Here is a 15878-nt window from a genome sequence, read left to right as displayed (position 1 = left end):
TTTGGCATGGCAACAAACAACCATTACGCTGAAATAGAGCGCGCGCCGTGCAGAGCGTGCGTAATGCAATCTAGGAGCAGTGATTCGCCAAACCTCCCTTACTGCAGTCGCACACATTTCTTCCGATTTTATTTTGTAGTAACGAGTAACGAAGATGCTTTGTGGAAATATATCGGAGTAAAAGTATACATTTTATCTAGGAAATGTAGTGGAGTAAAAGTGAAAGTTGAAATAAATTTAATTAGCGAAGTAAAGTACAGATACGTAAAATTTCTAAGTACAGTAACGAAGTATTTGTACTCCGTTACATTACAACACTGGGTACAGGTCAGTGCTCTTTAAGTTGTTTATGTTCATCATTATTGTAATGTTATTGTGCTTTGAGACATGAACGCTGTAGTTTAACGCAGTCTCTCTTGATGCTTTTGTTTGCTCTGAAGGGAGGGAGGGTATGCTTATGCTAAAGCTAGCTTGCTATTGCTAGCCTCTCAAAAAATTGCCTACCCTACCTTTAAGGGAAACTGGCAAAACAGTCATGGGGATTCTGTGTGTGTAACCAGAGAACCCCCACACAGTGTTGTGTGAGTCCAGCACTCAGAACACTGCTGTGTCTCTCTGATGTCAGATATGCATCTCTCACTCTTAGATTCATCTTTGAGCAGTTGATGTTATGTATTTATCAGTTCTGAATTCAGGTTCATCTTCATGAGGTCCTTTGGCTTTTTGGAGACACTGCAGTTGGTGTCACATCATTCGTGACATGGAACTATCTGTAGCCTATCTAGTGTGTACACAAACATTTCAGCATATCTTCCATGGAGCCGCCAAATTATTTGAAATGTTAAGTAATTTCATGGAAAATAAAAAGGGAATTATTCCATTAATCTTTCAATAAAAGTACTGCATCAACCAGTTGATGTGTCCACAACCATTTCTAATTATAATATTACACGGGGGCACATGTCCAAAGTCATTTTACATCAGGTCACATGCTGGCATCCGGACAACTCTCTAAATTTCTTCTACTTAAATGGGGATCGCCGAACACGGAGGGGCGGGATGGCATATTTTCAGCCTTTTCAATAGCAACCGCAACAGGAAATCATTAAAACGAGGCAAAAAAAAAAAAAAAAAAAAGTGCTGCGTTAATTGCGTTATTTTTTTTAGCGTTATTTTTTTTAACGTGTTAAAGATTTCAAATTAATCGCAAAGATTAACGTGTTAATTCCCCTAACCCTACTATATTTACAACTTTATAAACTATCACTGGCTTCCGGGAACTGCCGTACACACAAGTCTAGTTCTGGCGGAAAAGTGACGTCTAACCCGACGTTAAAAGCATCAGGAGTTATTGTAGGAGAAATAATAATGAAAACACCTCATTAACAAACATTTTAGTCCGTAATTACGTTGATGGGATTAACACTGGCGGGAAATCTCAACCATGCCAAACTGCTATTTGTCTGTGTATGAGAAAGGTAGGCCTATATTCTGTCTTCTGTCTCCATCTGGACTGTGATATTTCCCAACAGCTCTAACGTTGTATTTTTCCGTTTGTTAGGTTTTAATCAGTTTCCTTCAATCCTACACATTTGTAAAATAAGCATGTCAAGCCATGAACAGCCCATTTATTTTGGACTCTTTCCATTGGGTTAGTATCAGACTTGCTGAGAGCAACAGCCAATCAAATTTCAGCTTCAACGCTCTGTCATTATTTTCTCTGACAATGAAGATAACCTGATACTAATAATGGCTGAATCAAACGCACGATTCAGTCTGGTTTGTCTGAGCTTCTTTAATATATATATATATATATATATATATATATATATATATATATATATATATAAAAGTGTAATAATAACATATACAAATAAATAATTTCCAACAGACATGAGTTTGTGCACATGCTGTCAGACAACTAGACATTTTGGCTTTAGAACAGAACATGGTTTTGGTCTCCATCTTTGGTCTCTTTGGTCTCCATCCTCAGTCAGGATTTTTCCCCCTTTGTGTTTTTAGATCTCTTAGGGTATGAAAAACAATATTTTTTATTGATAAAATTATTATTATTATTTATTTTTTTTTACACATTTTTTAAAGAGATTTTCAGAGATCCACTTGAGTGGACAATGTGCATGTTTAATTTTAACTGAAGAGATACTGTATTGTTTTATGTACATGTGAAAACTATAAAATACATACAAACAAAATAATACAGCTTCAGTTATTGCAAACGCAATTGAGTTTGTTCCTGTTCGACTAGCAGACGGAGAAGAACTTCATACAAGTTGAACGTTGTACTTTTGATTACTTTTGTGATGTAATGAGTAAAGCAACGCATTACAAGTAACATGGATTACATGATCGGATTACTTTTGGATGTTACAAGTAACACATTGCATTTCGTAATAAGATTACTTTTTTATGTAACTGCAAATTACATTCTAATAACACAAGTACATATACAGCCAGAAAAGTTACAGCAGATGAAGTATTTTCAAGAACAGTCACAGTAATAGACAGTATGAATAGCTTAAATGTAGCTAGTGATGCATGATGTCCAATTTAGAAGACAGATGATTAATCTGAATTTCCTCCCAATCTAAAATCAGTACATGGAAAATTTAACAATGATTTGATTTCTTAGATGTACTTGATGTTACAACATTTATTTATTTTTTTTTTTACCTGCAAGTGTCTCCTAGGATAGAAGGAATGGATGCAGATTCTGGAGCAATTTGGCATTTCTGACTGACTGTCAGCCATCTTGGTATGGAGGGGAAAAAAATCGACATACAATGGCTTGTCACTTGTTGGCAATGTAGGATAATGCATTAGTGTCCATTGTAGTGCTTGATGTGCAACTGTGCCATCAAAACCCATGCATACAAGAAAGGGCTTTTTGTATAGCTGTCCACTGTAGTGACTCTATGCGTGAAATAATAAAAAAATAGAATGCTGATATGTATTCAATCAGGATCAGTACCTGTCCAAGTAACTATCAGTAACTATCCAAATAAGTTCAAATAAAGAAAATGATTTTTTTTTTTTTTGTTTAATGTTAAATATTTGTATCAAATAAAAAAAATATATTATTTTCTTTTCATCCATATTGAATTTTTGTCACTTTCTGTGGCATTTTCTTGGGTTGGCAAAGCCAAAACTGACATCACATGTGTTTATAGAGCCCTCTTCTGACAGAAAGAGTGTTTTACAACATAAAGACCACACTATGAAATTGTGCCCCCCGTAGGATTATGTGTGGAAATGACAAAAAAACGTCCCAAAACACTACACGTCCTAGTATGCGAATTAGAATCATAAAAGTATCATGTGTTAACAATAAGTCAAATAGTTTTCAATGTTAAAACCTCATGAAATTGCAGTAACATCATGTCTAAATGCATCGCACTGTCACGTTTTGGGTTTGTTCATGTCATGTTTCCATGTCTGTCATGTGATTCCCTGTTAGTCATGTGATCCTGCCATGTGTTCCCTTGTCTGATGTGTCATGTTGTCATTGGTTCATTGTTTCATTGTTCACAGGTGTCCCTTGTCTTGTCATTAGTGTCTTTGTCAAGTATTGTTTCCTGTGACCTCTGTTGTGTTAGTTCATGTTCATGTTCATGTTCGGTTTTTCATGCCACACCAGTAGTTGATACCACGGACCACCTGTCAAAAATTATTGATTGACAGGTGCCCCATCCCTTCCAGTGACAGGTACCCGCCCCTTTTGGCATAGGATCAAAGGAGATCAAAGGGAGATCAAAGGAGATCAAAGGGATCAAAGGGGTTTGACAGCTAGTTTTGACTTTTGATTGACAGTTAGTATGACTTTTGATATTGACAGAAAGTGTTATAACAATATGTCATGGCTATGACAGCTAGTTTTAATTGTTTGATGCCTTTTGATATTGACAGAAAGTGTTAATCGTTTGAAGACACTGTGATTAAACAATATGTTATGGTATCTGACAGAAAGTCTGATTGTTTGAAGCCTTTTGAACATGACAGTTAGTGTGTGTTTTTGAAGTTGGTATCACACACGATCCTCCCTACATATTCCTGAGCGTATCCGGGCTGTACTGTGAAAACTGATAAGGATAAACTGTGGAAGTTTATCTCACACAAATGTTGAAAAGCCATTCTGCTCTTTAAAATAATATAAATGATTATAAAATAAAGATCTTACTAAAACCTCACTCAAAAAGTTTAAATAAAATGAGAGTCACAAAAAATTGCAATGAGTCTCTCAAAGCACCGTCTCAAAACATAGGAGACGTGACCATCTGTGTGTGTGTGTGTGTGTGTGTGTGTGTGTGTGTGTGTCACGGGATTCCCCCTGCCACCCTTTGCATTTGAGCGCTGACATCTGAAACGTGCTGTTCAGACACTGTGATTATACAACGTCATAAAAAACATTCTACCCTTTAAAAGAATATAAAAAAGTTGAAATAAATGTAGAACTATCCACTGAGCCAACCATTTCAGTTTAAATAAAATGGAGTCACAAAAAAAATTGCAATCAGTTAAATGTTTAGAGAGTGGAAGAAAAAAGGTTGAAAAACATTCTGTTCTTTATAATGAAATGCTTATAAAATATATCTTACTGAAACCAATTCTTTCAGTTTTAGATAAACCAAACAATAAAATTCGTCTTACTTTTTTTTTTGTTTTTTTTTTTGAGAGTTGAAATAGGTCCTAACATACCACATATGAATGGGTTCACAAAAATGATCAGGTGCTAAATTTATTTCAAAGTATAATCTTAAAAGTTTAAATGATATCTTTTAAAAAATAAAAGATGTTTTAAATTAAATTCAATAAATTATTAAAAGTCTTAATAAAAACAAATATTCTACATCGATGGTCTGTGGAAAAACTTGACTTGAACTTAAAGTATATTTTTTATTTATCATGGGTATGTAAAATAATTTGAAGCGTCACAAGTCATCTCACACCTGTGAAATGTTCAATAATTCCTTAAGTTGTATCTGTGAGAAAATGACCACATAGGCCTATCTTCAGAGAGCAACAATGAAAACATTTAGAAACTGTGAACCTGTAACCTGTAATGTTAGTCTGCTAATGCCTTTCCAGAGCCAAAGTTTTGTTCATACTAAATTTATTTCAAAGCATAATCGTAAAAGTTTAAATATGATCATTTAAAATTAAAAGACTGTTTTAGTCTGAAGTTTAAAGTTCTTAACTTTCTTTCTTTAAAAAATCTTTACAGTTTGAAAACATTCATATCTTCTATTTATCTTTTAGAAGATTACTGTAATGATTTTGTCTAACGGTGACCCTAAAGTATAATTGTTATTAAACAATGTCTGTTCAAAAACTTTAGATGGTTGAAAACTGTACTTAGTCGTCTTAAATCTCATTTATATGAAAAGATTCAATCAGTAATTTTTTTTTGTCCATGCGGGGTATCAATTTTTTATGGCTTTCCATAGCCACAATGATTTTTGTACCGTAACTGCATATTAGATCATGTACACCTAAACACGACCATCACAGAAAACTACATTTTCAAAAATAAAATAAATAAATAAATATTATAATATCATTTATTATAACGGGGGACAATGTCACAGTAAAGCTAGTCTGCGTTCCAGAGTACTTTCAAAGTTTATACAAAATTCATTTAAAAGACTGTTCAAATTCAAAATTAAAAGACTGTTTAAATGAAATCTTTAAAGTTTGAATACATTCATATCGACTTATTTATGATATAAATTATTTTGCTTAAATTTAACCTAAGGTATAATTTTTACTAAACAGCGTCTGTTCAAAAACTGTACTTAGTCGTCAAAAATATTTCAAACAGTATTTTTGTCCATACAAAGTTTGTCACAATGTTTTGTTTTTAAGAAATCCGAGGACTATACATTGCTCTTATTTAGACTAAGTTGCATCATTTGGAAAATCCCCACACATTTTTGCCACCTCGTGGCTCGGAGTTGATAGTTGATACAACATCCTATTCACAGCGAATTGAGCGAATATTTAATTTTACTCGTCTTAATTCAATGCAGGATCTTACTGGTAGCTATGATCTATTACACGTATAAGATCATTTTAACTTGTATCTCCCAAACTATCCTTAATTAGTGTGGAAACACACAGGGTGAAACCCTTTACTGAGAATATACTATCGGTTATCTACTCAAAATATATGTAGAAGTTTAAATCCGGTCTGGTGGCCGTATGAATAGACTTTGGGGAGAGCTGATGATACTATAGCAGGAAGCATGCCCTTTGACCTCCTTGATTTTGGAGACTTTTTTGTTAAAGATTTTTCCCATGTAGCGGTGAGATTGTATTTAGCATTTTAACGAATAGTGCTCTCTAGCGACTCGCTTTTCAAATGCGCATTGCAACTACGGTAACCATTATGTGCCAAGAAGCTATGACAACATGTCTTCCAATTGCACTTCATCGAGTTTAACTGTACATGTTCTACTGTTATGCTGCCTAAAAAATATTTTACACAACCAAGCAATGAAAAAAGCTTGTCATTTAGACCGTCATTTTGACTTACCTGTCGAGAAGAGAGCAGGCAACTTCCCTTTCAAAGTCTTTCTCCTTCATTAGCTCTTTCCACCATATTTATTTACATCCCGATAAATTACATTTTTGCTTTTTGGCCACGAGGATTCCTTCTCCTGTGGCTCGGCATAAGTATGATCCTGCATTATATTGTCCCGCGCAGTGCAGCCTTTCAAATGTGCCGGGGGAGTGACAAGCGCCTCTCACTGATCTCTGTGTCCGCTTCAGCCGGTCTCAGTCAGCCGGCTCTGAACGAACACGCGTTGATTAAACGTGTTGAGGTAGGCTAGTGCTTTTTGTCCCTCTCTGCTATTATAGTGTTTCAAGATGGCGGAACGACATGGAAGCTTCCATGGACTTACCCGCCCCATGTAAATAAAGATAAGAAATGTTTCGCTTACAAGGATAAGTCAGATCATTGGCAGAGGTCCTTTTACACCAATGAGGACATATTTATGAATAAAGACAATGATTTTAGCTAATAAAATACCATTTTTTCAACCGAGCGAATCTACACATGAGAGGCCTTCAGAAGTCATAACTTCAGGTGTAGGTCAGTTGGCGAAAACACTGCATGTGTAAAAATCAAAAACTGTATTACACTTTTTCAAAGGATAATCTAGCTTTAAAGTTAGAATAAAAAGTTAAAAACCAAACATATCTTCATACCTGTTGTGTTCTGACACAAGGCCATTAACTTGTTCTTTTTGTTTTATAAATGTATTTTGCTTATTTCTACAAATATCAACCTGATAAATATGGACTTAATACACGATTAAACAAGATAATCAAGCTACCCAATACGTCTGACACAACATTTTTAAGAAAAAACAGTGTTTTTAAATTCAACTAAACCATGATACCAGATGATTTTTTGACAGTTTTCGGCATAGTTTCAGGCATAGTGCAACCAGAAATCTAATATCGGTGTAATCTTTGCGAGGTCTCACTCACAACGCACAACTTTGTGATGGGTGATCCCGGTCATTGCACTGTAATTGTAAACCATATTTTATTTATTAATATTATGGCTTCATGTTGATTTAAAGTTTTTTGTTTGTTTGTTTGTTTGTTATTAACTAATACCTTTATCTTTTTAACTAACACTTCAACATCCAGCACAAATTAAAGCGATGTATGAGCTAAGGATGTTCTCTGACCCCAAATAAACACATAATGGAATGTTCACAATCTACAATATAAAGTTAGTATGTGTGTAACAGTGATGCGCGGGTTGATCCGAAATGAGCGGGTGCCTGCGGTCACCCGCGGTTACCCGCGGTTACGAGTCATCCAAAAATATTTTTAATGATATTCGGGTCGCGGTCGGTCGGGTCATTTGAAATAAAGATGCCAATTAAACCTTTGTAATTTATATAGTACAAGAGAGCATATGAGCGGAGTGGAGCGGTGAGAATCTCCGCTCATCATCGCTCACGGAAATGTTCGCTCCCCCGCTCAAAGCTATATCAGGCCGCTCCGCTCATCATCGCTCAGCGCTCAACGCAGTTTGCTCCACGCTCCACTCAAATCGCCCCCCGCTCGCTCCAAAAAACGAAAAAAATAAAAAATAAATCTACATGTATATAACTTTTAGCTTAGACCACAGCCTTACCTCCTAAAGAACTAATGAGCAACAACAACATTTTTCAAATAGAAATGTTTTATTTCAAATTACAAATTAGACCTATGTAAGAAGGAATATAGCCTACGTACACAAAGTCCTGTAAAATTAAACGAATAAATGGGCCTAATAATATAAATAACAATTATATAAACAAAAATATAGCCTACATACAAATTTTAAAAGTAAATTTAGCCTACTATTAGGCCAGAATTTTGATAAGTGAACTTTTGCGCAACGCGCACGATTAAAATTTAAATGGGCGTATCCATTGTACACACAAACTGCTGTAAAATAAAACGAATAAATGGGCCTAATAATATAAATAAAATTTATATAAATATATATAATTTATTTATATGAAAAAATATACATTAACGTTTTAAAAGTAGGCTAAATTAGCCTAACTATTAGGCCAACATTCTTATAACTGAACTTTTGCGCAGCGCGCAGGATTAAAATTTAAATGGGCTTGTATCAATTGTTTGAATATTACGCTATATTTAATTTACTTTGTTACAGGTTACCATATTCAATTTGCTAACCTTTTGCTTTCTTCCCAGCGTGTTCACATCACACTGCATGTTTACGAGAGATGTGTCTTTTTAGATTCCAAAATGAATATTTACTGACTGGAATGATGTCTCCACATTCGTTTTCTTCTACCACATTATAGTTAGTTTTATATTATAGTAGCCTACACCTGTGACTTCTTATTTTCCTTTTTGAAGTAGCCTACTTTTTGAACTCCATTATTGAGCCGAGTTTTGACTTAAAATAGAATCCATCTTGCAGTCATCAACAGTAAGACTGAGTCAGGCTTGACTGAGCATGCTTCAGAATGTGCGCGGAGCGAAATTGGAGCGGGAAATAGGGCGACGCTCCGTCCTTTTAAAAATGCCGCTCTGCGCTCTGTCCAAAAATGCGGGTCAGGAAGCGGGTCGGGTACAATATTTTCTACTTTTCTTTTTGCGGTCCGAGTTGCGGGCGGGTTAGTTGAAAACGTCGGTCGGGTGCGGGTTGTTTATACATTGACCCGCGCATCACTGGTGTGTAAGTAGTTGTGCTTAAATCTTTGGATGCATTTTTACACACCGTAGTGATGCAAAGTTCCACACTCTAGTAAAGCCTATGAACTAACTTTAAAACATAATCTTTATACAGGAATCACACGTGTCCTTACAATCCATGAAGACGTTTCTTTGAGAGCCGTCAACATTCAGTGTTTATAGAAATAAATGACGATTAAGAATTTAAGTGATAGTCTTTCTGTTTGAGAACTACATTGACACTTTGTTTAGTGCAACGAATAGCTACTATCTACGAATCACACAAAGTATGAGTAACAAAGTTACACTTACACTATCACAACAGAATCACATCTGACTATTGCACCGAGAGATGCAGATAACAGCTTGAGGCTGTTAAACAAAGTTCCACATTTTGGTGAAACCTGCACGAAAAGTAAATTCTAGAGGTCAACTTGCTAAAAAGTAATTACAGCATGAGCCACTATAGTGATCAGTTTTAGCTTTTGAATGTCTGTAATTGACATTTTACATCTTGTTTCTTTTTGTTTTTGTACAGTTTGCAAAAACAGAGCGTGGTCAAACATGTTCATATAGGAATGTTTGAAAAACATGAACAAATATTTGCATAAAGAGAATTAAATGACGGTCCTTCACGAGAGTGTTTAAAACTAAACAAATATTTATTTTAGAACATCTTTCTGCTATGTCTATACGAAACATCCACGTCAAAGATGAGTATTGCTGTTTTTCTGTTACCTATAAAACTATTACACTTTTCAAACTCGTCTAACTATTACACTTATTTTGTTATTATTACACAGTTATTTTGTGTGTGTGTGTGTGTGTGTGAATTTCAGTTGATACGTGGTATTTTTACGTGAAAGGAGGGTTGATTCATTTTTTTATTCTGTCCCCACCAATACTTTGACACCCGAGTTTTAGGCCCGATCCAGAAAACAGACGTTGTGTTTTATGTCTTAATAATTGTTCTTCTTTTTATGATCTTCTTTTTATTCTGCATAATGCCGAATGTTTTAACATATCGTAAATTTCAATGGTTAGATAAGTCATCCGACTATTATATCTAACAATCAACAGTTATATGTGAAACAAGCTCAGTCGCATTAGAGTTGGATTCTTGTTTATATTGAACATTGTTATTGAACCGCATGTTTAACAGCGCTATTGTTCTCGGCCTCATCAAAGTTTTCACCGGAGCATACCGACTCTGAAACAAGACCAAATATTAGGACGTAACATTTTGGACACCTTTGATTTCTTCTGAAACAACCTGTTTTGAAATTGTTTAACAATTTTTAACATCACTAGCGTAACACTTATCATATTGCTGGGTGTGATTGTAATGTTTTGTATGGCGTTTTCTTTACACTTTCCCCCGGATATCTGTTTCCTACAGTTAGCTGTAATGTTAGTGAACTCTAGGTCTTCTCTTTGTTCATATACGACAGTATTCACATGAATTGGTTTGATTTGATAAAATTATGGTTTAAACCATCATCTTCATGTGAGACATTTACATTATATTATTATACCGTCCTAGTTTTAAGTAGCGCTAAAATGTATATTTTATATTTTAACCCTTTATGCGGATATAGAATTCCGCACAAGGTTCTCTGAAATATCTTATCGTGTAAAACATCTATGTAGATCTAGCTATGTTTTTAAAAGTATCGCGAAACAAAGACAAGGACGCATCTTTCTATAAGCGACCCTAAAAATCCGTGCATACAACAAAACACATGTAGGTGTATGATGATTTATCAGAAAATTACTTTTGTTTGAAGAAAAACTTAAATCAGCTGGTGCTTGATAACTATTGAAGTTATTAAACACGGTAATGATGTGTTTAATGCGATATTGATTTTAATTTGAACTCAATGCGCTAAAGGTCTATGAACTTTAACATCTTAATAGTTAACTTAAAGCATGAGCAAAATGAAATAGATCCTAACTACTTTCTAAATGTTTGTTACAGAACTTATGGCGAACAATTCACCCATGCATATGTTTAATCAGATTTTGTAACTGGATTGAGTAAAAATAATAAACTTCTCTCTGATGGCATATGCATAACTTCTCCATGACGCTACTTCTGTTGCATCATGACTATAATTTACATAGTTATTTATGGCTTTCCTGATGACGACACCCGTTCATCCTACGCAACAGGGTGGGCGGACCCCAATCGCCGTCCTGATAAACTCTGCGCCGGCTCAGCCTCAGTTATCGCACACAACCCCGGTTTTTCTAACTGAAGGGCTCTAGCTCTACTAGCCGCGGACTGCTGTGCTACTGCATCATCTCATTGATCAAAAGTTGAAGGACTGTCAAAGCCTGCTTCAACATTTGCCTGAACCTGACGCAAACTACGCTCCTGACCCAAAAACACAAACTTCCGAGCATTAACGCACAAACCCTGGACGACTGTACCGCAAGGACTCACTCAGGAGATTCCAGGAACATTCCAGGAACGAAAAGCATCTTTCATCATCGAATAGTGGACTATTCGAAAAGTTGAAAAAATGGCGACGCAAAAACGGATGGAGAATGACTCCGTGTTGAGTTCTGGCGATGTGGGGCACAAGTATCATCCGGCGTGTGAGTGCGCCACGGGCAAAGAGTGTAATTTAAGAGCTACGCTAGACTCTATGTTTAAAGATCATTTTAGAGGCCAAATGGTTGGCTTGATGCACAGGATCATCGATGCTGCGTGTGATATGAAAAACGATTGTGCGCAGGATACCAAACGTGTGACACATCTCAAAAATGAAAAGGATGTCGTAAGAGGCCTGACAAAGTCATGGACTGATGTAACGCCCATGTTTTTTAACGGCAAAGAGCCGAATGGCGTAATCCTCAGAAAAGTTCTGGATGTGTTGCGTGCATGTTCTGACGAATTCGAAATCACAGAGATACTAGCTATTTGTACATTTGTAATGGATCTCTGTGTGTCACTGGTGTCAAAAAATGCAAAAACCGACGTTGGTGAATTAGTTGAAAATCTGGTCAACTATATCCTAGAGCAAGACATGATAGCCTGCAGAGATTTTCTATTCTGGTTAGACCATCTGTAAATGTCATTATTGTTTTACTTTACTTTATGTACGTAATGCCGGTCTATCATTTTCTTCACTACTTCACTGTATACTCGAAAGTATAATGTTGAAATAAATAAAAAAATTACAAAAATGACTATTGTGGTAATGTCTGAGCTCATAAAAATAGTATTATTATACATAATAATAATAATAATAATAATATTTAGAATAATAAAAAATACTACATGATTTAAAAGCATTTTAATTACTGTATTGTAACCCTGACTTAAATACTGTATTCAGTTGTTTGCCCGCTGTGTACAGAACAGAAGAAAGGACATTTTGTGGTGTTGAACAAAATTAGATTTTGTTCTTAGCATCGGTTCCTGCATCATAGAGGGTATTTAATAAGATTAATAAGATTATGTGTTCTGTCATGGACGACTAGACACTAGTCATGGGATGTCCAGCAGAGAGAAGGGCTTGAGTGGACACACCCTGTGGTCACATTTTTAGTTTACCCGCCACCGCAAACCTCCTGTCGTCCTCTCACTCTGCCTTTTCCCCGCTTCGCAACGTAGCCATCTTACAGCTTTCCAACCCTGCGACAGCCGTAACATCGACCACCACGGCATCCGTTTCAGGCCAGATGGAGGAGCAGGTGGGTTACTTAAACACGGCATTCAGCAACCTGGCCCTCTCCAGTCCCATTTCCTCCCGTGGAGTTGAGGATATGTCTCACCAGCGACCTCCGACTTATCACAATCCTGGCTTGCTTCAGGAACAGGAACGCCTTGACACCTTTCAGAATTGGACTCTTGCTACAGTAACTCCAGCTGAGCTTGCCAAAAGTGGTTTCTACTACCTTGGCCAGGGCGACAGAGTGGCTTGCTTCAGTTGTGGAGGCCAGCTTAGCAACTGGGAACCGGGAGATCGGGCAGTATCAGAGCACCAGAGGCATTACCCCAACTGCCACTTCGTTCGAGGTGACCGTGCAGATAATGTACCTTTATCTGGTGGCGGCCTTTCCAATGTATCTAACTCGGCAATGCAACAGTGTGAAGAAAGGTTGCTCACATTTGTCAACTGGCCCTCAAGAATAACTGTTCGACCAGACCAATTGGCTAAGGCTGGTTTTTACTATGTTGGTCGTATGATGATGTGAAGTGCTTTTGTTGTGATGGTGGACTCAGATGTTGGGAGTCTGGTGATGATCCATGGGTAGAACATGCTAAGTGGTTTCCAAGATGTGAATACCTGTTGCAAGAAAAGGGTCAAGAGTTGGATTTCCAAGACTATTGGAACAGCTATTGACTAATGGAGACAGCGACTCAAGAGAATTTGTTGATCCACCTGTTGTACACCTGGGTCCTGGAGAAGACCGTTCAGAAGATGCAGTGATGATGAACAATCCTGTGGTGAAGCAAACCGTTCAAAGCAAAATTCTCGCAAGTGGAGAAAATTACAAAACCGTTCAAGAGTTGATGTCTGATTTACTAAATGCAGAAGATGAGAAGACAGAGGAGGAGCGAGAAAGTAAGTTTCTTACTTTTCTTAAGAAACATCATCTTGCCATGTCACAGTGCCTAAAAAGTGTGCAGAGCTTAATGGACCATCTTCTAGAGGAGAACGTCATCTCACAGAAAGAGTATGGCATTATTCGTAACTGCACTACAGTCAAGCAGCAGACAGGGCAGCTCATTGAGTTAGTCCTGTCGAAAGGAAATGCAGCAGCAGCAGAGGTCTTCCGCAGCTGGATCAAGAAGAATGATGTCTGCCTGCTGAGAGAACTGATGGCCGAGACAAATGAAGCTGCATCACCGAGTCAAGATCTTTCAGACTTGCCTATGGAGGAACAGTTAAGAAGACTTCAAGAGGAGTGCACATGCAAAGTTTGCATGGATAAGGAAGTGAACATTGTCTTCATCCCCTGTGGTCACCTAGTTGTGTGCAAAGAATGTGCGCCTTCTCTGCGCAAGTGCCCCATATGTAGAGGCTTGGTCAAAGGCGCTGTCCGTACTTTCCTATCATAAAGTGAAGATATTGATCATCCAAGTAACAAACAGTTTTTGGATTTGCAAATTTACATTTAACTTGATGAATAAAAACAATGTAAATCTATCTAAGAGCTATCTAAATAAGAGCAACATGGAGTCCTCGGATTTCTTAAAAACAACGTATCAACTGTAATTCATTAGCTTAACTGTTGTTTAGCAACACACACACACACACACACACAAAATAACTGTGTAATAATAACAAAATAAGTGTAATAGTTAGACGAGTTTGAAGTGTAATAGTTTTATAGGTAACAGAAAAACAGCAATACTCATCTTTGACGTCGATGTTTCGTATAGACGTAGCAGAAAGATGTTCTAAAAGAAATATGATTTGTTTAGTCTTAAACACTCTCGTGAAGGACCGTCATTTAATTCTCTTTATGCAAATATTTGTTCATGTTTTTCAAACATTCCTATATGAACATGTTTGACCACGCTCTGTTTTTGCAAACTGTACAAAAACAAAAAGAAACAAGATGTAAAATGTCAATTACAGACATTCAAAAGCTAAAACTGATCACTATAGTGGCTCATGCTGTAATTACTTTTTAGCAAGTTGACCTCTAGAATTTACTTTTCGTGCAGGTTTCACCAAAGTGTGGAACTTTGTTTAACAGCCTCAAGCTGTTACAGTATCTGCATCTCTCGGTGCAATAGTCAGATGTGATTCTGTTGTGATAGTGTAAGTGTAACTTTGTTACTCATACTTTGTGTGATTCGTAGATAGTAGCTATTCGTTGCACTAAACAAAGTATCAATGTAGTTCTCAAACAGAAAGACTATCACTTAAATTCTTAATCGTCATTTATTTCTATAAACACTGAATGTTGACGGCTCTCAAAGAAACGTCTTCACCTAAAACACATACAGTCCAACATACAACATGTGAAACAGTGTCGTCTGCTATCTGAACAAGATGACTAAATCTAGCGCAGTAATAAAACCATCATTTGGAAACTTTTGTGTATTTATTTGTGTATCACGAATTCTTAGTGATTGTTCTTTTGAATCTTACATGGATTGTAAGGACACGTGTGATTCCTGTATAAAGATTATGTTTTAAAGTTAGTTCATAGGCTTTACTAGAGTGTGGAACTTTGCATCACTACGATGTGTAAAAAAACATCCAAAGATTTAAGCACAACTACTTACACACATACTAACTTTATATTGTAGATTGTGAACATTCCATTATGTGTTTATTTGGGGTCAGAGAACATCCTTAGCTCATACATCGCTTTAATTTGTGCTGGATGTTGAAGTGTTAGTTAAAAAGATAAAGGTATTAGTTAATAACAAACAAACAAACAAACAAAAAACTTTAAATCAACATGAAGCCATAATATTAATAAATAAAATATGGTTTACAATTACAGTGCAATGACCGGGATCACCCATCACAAAGTTGTGCGTTGTGAGTGAGACCTCGCAAAGATTACACCGATATTAGATTTCTGGTTGCACTATGCCTGAAACTATGCCGAAAACTGTCAAAAATTAATCTGGTATCATGGTTTAGTTGAATTTAAAAACACTGTTTTTTCTT

At 36.4% G+C, this 15878-nt stretch overlaps 1 pseudogene across 1 annotated transcript; it reads left to right on the top strand.

The window, feature by feature from the left end:
• The first annotated feature begins 11756 nt into the window (after positions 1-11756).
• On the top strand, positions 11757-14382 carry LOC307169616 (putative inhibitor of apoptosis; annotated as a pseudogene). Its single transcript has 2 exons — positions 11757-11944; positions 12789-14382. The product of its transcript is annotated as a putative inhibitor of apoptosis (transcript).
• Positions 14383-15878: the final 1496 nt, after the last annotated feature.

Source organism: Squalius cephalus (genome assembly GCF_949319135.1).
Source record: "Squalius cephalus genome assembly, chromosome: 13".
NCBI classification, from domain to species: domain Eukaryota; kingdom Metazoa; phylum Chordata; class Actinopteri; order Cypriniformes; family Leuciscidae; genus Squalius; species Squalius cephalus.
Note: the sequence above shows the minus strand (reverse complement) of the source record. Positions and strands in the feature narration are given on the sequence as shown.